We start from the raw sequence: 6,216 nt of genomic DNA, 5'->3' as shown, positions 1-6,216 counted from the left end.
CAGGGCGCGAGCAGCTGGAAAACTTGGCGCGGGCACAAGGCTTGGAGTCTGCTGCGGGATTAGCTCCACGCAAAGCTGTCAGCGCCCAGGGGAAGGCAAGGCGGGAGGAGGGTGCTCGGGGCGTACCTGGGAGGTGACCAGCCCTGATGTTGCCGGGATGTTCCGTCTTGAGTTAAATATTATCTGCCGGGTCATGTTCATTAACATTCCATCTGTCGTAACGCAGCAGGGTAGTGAGCTGAGGGGGGGAGGATAAACACTTTTCTATTCACTACCTGCTGTTAATTAGTAGAGGAATTAAATAATAAAAAGAAAATAGAAAAAAATAGAAAAAAGGCTGCAGTCTTTTAAGGGCTGGTGAATCAGGGCTTTGTGGTAACTCGGCTGCTTTGGGTGAACCTAGGGTCTCAACTATATCCAAGATTAATTCAGGACTTTAGTCAGGGAGCCTAGTGCATATTCTTGTCTTAATTACAGTCTGACAGTAGCCATGCCATGTACAGCTCAGGACAAATGTGCACTCAGGAGACTTCGGGTCGGAGATTTTTCAGTCATCATCTCTGCATCCCAGGAAAAAAAAAATATACCTCCCTTTGAAATCTCACTTGCCCTATTTCCTCTCAGAGGAAAGTTTTTCTGGGAAGTTTGATAAAACTCCTTTGGTGTTTGTAGAGCTGTAGTGTTTTGAAATGCATCTGAACTTCTCTTTAGAGAACATACTATTTTTTTTTTTTCCCTTTTTTCCTTTCTCAGCTCAAACACGCTCCACAATTGCTTGGCCTTGTGTACCTGTCTGAGGTAGGTTAACCAGCATAAACAGAATATCAACGAGTTACTGGCAGCTTGTCCTGTTTTTTTAAATGTGAACTGCCTTTCCCCTCTCACATCAAGTGGCCAGTAGTCACCACATAATTTGTTAATTTAACTTACTTTACAGATAAGTATTTGTATGCAGCATTGCAGGAGACAATATTAACATGTAGGAGTTCTTATAAGGTAGATAGCTCTGCATTGAGTGTGGCCACCACCACAGCCATGCCAGTTGTGAGAGTGTTAGTGTGATCCTGCCTCACACAGGTGTGTTCACATTGAGCTAACCAGTCACAAACAGCTTGATGGCTGCTAAAGCAATTTGTTTTGCTCTTTGGCAGGGCTGATTTTCTAGTTTTTATCTAGCCAGCTTTACTGCCACACCTGCATTCACAGCAGAAGTGCTTTGCCAGACCAGAACAGCAGTATTCCCCTACCTACAAAGCATCCTGATGCAAACACTGTGTGACTTAGCTCTGAAAGGACTGCTCTAAGAGCTTGGACCCTGTTAGTCTTCGTTTCAGAGATAATGGGATTTTCAAGATAGGGAGAGCTGGGAGGGAGTTTACTTGGGTTTTGAATACAATGGCTGGACTTGGGTTTGGTATTGTTTCCAGTAAAACACACTTGAAAGCAGAACTTTGTTTTCTTCATGAGCTTGTTTGTTTGCAAATACAGAGTCTATCAGCAGGCCAGGACTTCTGCAAATATGTGTTTTAGTGTGGTTAAAGGCCATACATACACAAAAGTTACCATCTGGTTTGTAAGCCACAGCCCCAGGGATCAGAGGGAAACTTCCCTTGCAGCTTTTGTCAGAGCTCCAAGATGCCTTCCTCTGGATCAGATCAGAGCTCTGAGCTGTAGTAATGTCATGACACATCCTTGTGTATTTCAGTAAAAACGAGCAAAAGTTCACATCTTGGTCAAGAAAAGGCAGCAGCCATGACAGTAAATCAACACGAGCAAATTGCATTGAGAATGGTGTGGCCAGCGTCGCTGTTACACACATGAATGAAATGCTCTGTGCACGCAAGGACGTTCAACCACAGGCAGGAAAAATAAAAGTTCAAAAGAAAATGCAAGATGTAGGCAGAGCAGGGTCCTGTCTCTCCCTTCCTGTGCAGAAAAGGATGGTGAAAGATGGACAGCAGGTGAGGAGCAGCAATGAATCGCTGGGAAGCTGAGTGTGCTGGGTTCAGTCCATTTCATTGTAATTCTGATTTCCTCATTGTGGGCGATCCCTTGGAGAAAGAGGGGAAAGTAGCAAAACAAATGTCTACATTCTAGGTTTGAGCACTGAAGGGAGGAATAACAATTCTCAGAGTAACTACTGTTTCGTGGTACTTCCCAGGGTAGGAGCACAAGTAGGAATTTTTACTCCTTACCATCTCCCAACATGAGGTGGACTCACCAGAGAAGACTTGCTGAAATGTGACTAATATTGGAGGTGGGCTAAGTGGTTATGTTGTAGAAAATACATCTTCTTTGTGCCTTGTCTGTAATCCTCCAAGAGTCTGAGGAGGAGGAATGTACACAAATGCTCACAAGTGGTGGGATGGTTCTGGACACACACCTCTGGCCATGCTCGTGACACAGGCCCACCCCTCCCCCTGTGAGCAGGAGCTGTGTGCATCCTTGCCCACTTAGTCTCACACCAGGCAACTGAACACCAACAAGTGAATTTTGGTCATCGGACAGGGCCGGTTCCTAAGCCACTGGGCTGTCTTCAACACTGCTCTTAGCAAGACCCACATTTCAGGCAGCAAGCCAAGCAAAAAATGTTTTTACACAGAGTGCACGTGCAGTTCAGCTTTGCTGGTTGGCCGATTGTGTCTGTCTTAAACAACACAGTCACAGTCCCACTAGCAGCATTAATAGGAAAACATTCTTGCAGTCAGCTTTCTGAAGTTTGCACTGGTAATTTTCCATCGTCTACCCACCCAGCTGTGAGAGGGTGGGGGTCTGTGTGTATCTGCACATGGGAACCAGGCTTTCCTTTAGCTTTTTTTTTCCTCAAGTATCCCCATTCTGACATGAAGAACATAACTGGCAGTTTTTCCAGAGAAAAAATGTACTTTTTTTCTAGCGTCACAATACAGTCAGGAGGGAAAGTGCCTTCACCCCCAACGGCCAGTGCAGGCAACACTCACAGATTACTAGAAATAGCAATCTATCCAGTAAGTACTGGCGCTGAAGTGTTACATATAGCACAATAATTAGCGGGATCCCCTCTTTGTGCTCCTCTTATGCCACTTCTTCCTGGTTTTCAGCTTCAGCTCTTTCTCCATAGTGCTGCTCCAGCCCTTTCTGATTTTATTTTAACCTCTCTGCACAAAGACTGTTTTCTTTTAGGACTTTTCCCTGTTCCCTCAACTATTTTTACCAGCTTCACCTCAGAGTCTCTTCCCTCTTTGACTCACTGCTGGGAATCCTCCCTTGGATCATTCCTCCTTCCCTCATACCCACAGTGTCACTCCTTCTCTGCTAGAGGTCAGAGCATGCTTCCCGATTTCTGGCTATAAAAAAAAGGACATATTGGAAATCCAGTCCCTGGGGGTGGATCTGCAGTTACTCCCTCCAAAAGCAGAGCAAACAGGCTTCCCTGGCTTTCACAGGGCTTAGCCAAAGTTCCCATTGCTCCTGAGGTTTCTATGCTGAAAGTGGAAGTGCCCTCAACGTTTCTGCCTGGTCCCTCTGCATTGTCCTTAGGATGCTAGGCATCTGCAAAAAGGGACTGGGCACTGAGTGTGAGCTGGCTTGTTTTTGACCCCTCCGTGGTCAGACACAGCTTCTGTCTGGAACCAACAGCTTTCCAAGGCAAAACTCAGCTTCTTACCCCTGCCTCTCAACACCGCTCGTGCAGAATGTTGTCCTCCTTGTCCTGTTAATAAATTTTTAAAGGCAATAAATCTCCACTTCTTTTAATAATTCATTTTCATTCGACCAGATTCCAGGGGATTGTTTAGGTTCTCACTTTCTCCTGGGACTTGGTGGATGGCAAGGAGGCTGTAAACCACACAACTCAGAAACGCCCTTGCTCACACACCTGCCCCCAGCCTCTCTGCTCCCGGGCCGGCTGGTTGCCTCCCGCCGCTGTCGGCAGAGGCGCTCGAGGAGCTGCATCCTTTCCAGGGTTATGCCTTCGGGGTTGTGCTCTCCCTCTCCCAGACCTTAGTTTCCCGTCTCTGCGGGATGTCATCTGTCCTCCTTGTCTCCTCCCTTCAGTGGGATGCCTTCCTCTGCTCTTACTGTGATAAGAGTTTGTTTTGTTCTCCAACATACCCTGGGCTACTACCGCTCTCTGCATTTTTCTGCTTTGATACCTGCATTTATGTTCTGATTTCTCCCTCTCTCCTGGGGATGTACTGCTTTTCTTTTCTCACCCAAAGCAGCTCTGCCATAAAGACAGGTATAACTAATAGCACTGGACTCCGTCAGTGAAACAGAGTTCAATTTACCCTTCGCAGAGATCGTATGGCATCAGGCACAGGCAAGAAATGTTGGGCTAAGATTTATGGGGGACTGTTTGTCTAAATGGCTTCCCTATTTCCTTATTTCCACAGAGCAAGGAAGCTGCCAACATCTGCTCTGTGCCTGATACCACCTCCAATTCCACCAGTAGGAACTTTTCCCAAGAGACAGGAGCAGGCAATTTCCCAGGCTGGCAGGGGTTTTTGTATCAAGGGCTCTGTTTCCACCAAGGGGATGGATAGGTTCAGGGTGTGGGTTTGCTGTGCAGCAGTGGAAGTCCTTTGCTGCAGACAACTGGTGCAGTGCTTGCTTTCCAAAGAGAAAGGGAGACACACAGCTCGAAGTCCGGCCTCATGGAGGCTGCCCACAGTGGCCATGAGAGCAGAGGAGTTCTTGCTTTGCCCAGGCACCATGCATTTCAGCATCCCCCCATCATCTCCTTAGGGAAACTCCACTGTTGTTTTCATTGCTGCTGTTGTGCAGGTCTGATGTGAGGTCTGATGCTTCTCTGGCCCACCCTGTGGCAGTCCTGTCTCCTGCAGGATGGCGCGCAGCTACGGGAGAAGAAGCAACAGAGCCAGGACAGGCTGCCCAGTACTGGGCACTGCCTGAGTTTGGGGCTGAAGAAAGACTCCAGTGACCCACAGGCCCACAGAGACTCTTTGACATCCAGGCTTCAACTAGAGAGAAACTGAGTTTTATGTCTAAAAGTTTTGTGTTTCTTATGCCTTTAGAAATGTGTACTAAAGCTCTTAAGTGTCACATGCAGCCCCCTGCATGGCTGTGCAAGCCTTCTGGGACTTCACTCTGTAGATACTCCTGCCTTCAGATGGAAGGGGATGTTGAAACTAATGAAAAATAGGCTGACTTTATACTAGCCCTGTAACAAAATAAATTTAGGGGAATGTGTTAACTTTTGTTTTATTTAACTTTGCCAACTTTCAAGTCATCTCTCAAGCACCCAGAAGGTTTTAGAAAATGTTTAATCTAGCTCAGACAATTTCCTGAACTCCCTAACTGGACCACCCCATTTTCTGAAACACTGCCAAAAGGCCTGAGTTACTGGCGGGCTCCGGCGGGCTGCTCTTTCACAACTTCTTGCTGTCCTCTCACCCCCACCCTCAAGCCGTTGTGCGTGCCTTAATATAGTCCTGAAAGAGGAACCTTCTGGACCAGGCTGTCAGTGCCTGATGAAGCAAGCCCTGCCGGTAGCCACCGACGTGCTTGGCAGACCAGGCTGCTCATGGAGTGAGCACGAGCCTGCAGCCTGCTGGTGCCAGCCTGCCTGCTCCAGGTGAGCCTTGCCCACCTTCCCAGCTTCCCTTGCCCGTGGAGTCAGCCTCTGAGCTTGGCACCTGTCCCTGGAGAGCCTGGGGACACTCCCTGCCATGGGCTTGGTTTGCTGTCCTGATATCCCATCCAGCAGCTGCTGCCTGTGTTTGGCAAAAAGCAGCAGGGGCTGTATCTCAGGGCCATGGGACAGATGTGATGGTGAGCGTCACCTCTGCCCTGGCTATGCAGCTGTCCCAGATCAGGGAGCAAGGAGGGCCACACATGGCACAGAATGATACTATGCTGATACCAAACCCCTCAGAGATGCAGCTCTCAGACCTTAAATAACTATTTCTTTTTCCAGCAGAGCTGGACCATACCACAGCTTTAACAGAGCTGCAGCTCACTGGGGTTTTAGTCACTCTTCCACTAGGTGATGCTTGCTGTTTAGGGGCTTATCACCATGTGATAAAAATTGCCTACTGAAACTTAGTTTCCTGCTCTTCTCCTGTGCTTCCCTCTGTTGTCCACCCACACCAGTGGCTCAAAATAAGGCAGTAAGCTCCCTAGAGCTCTCCACCACCTACTCACCACTGTGCTGTCCTTCCTCTCCTGCCTGCTTGCCCTGTCCCCTCTCAGTCACAGAGGAGGCAGGGAAAGCTG

Source organism: Chaetura pelagica, unplaced genomic scaffold (assembly GCF_000747805.2).
Source record: "Chaetura pelagica isolate M959 unplaced genomic scaffold, ChaPel_1.0 scaffold750, whole genome shotgun sequence".
NCBI lineage: Eukaryota > Metazoa > Chordata > Aves > Apodiformes > Apodidae > Chaetura > Chaetura pelagica.
The sequence above is the reverse complement of the archived record's forward strand: the minus strand, read 5'-3'. Positions refer to the sequence as shown.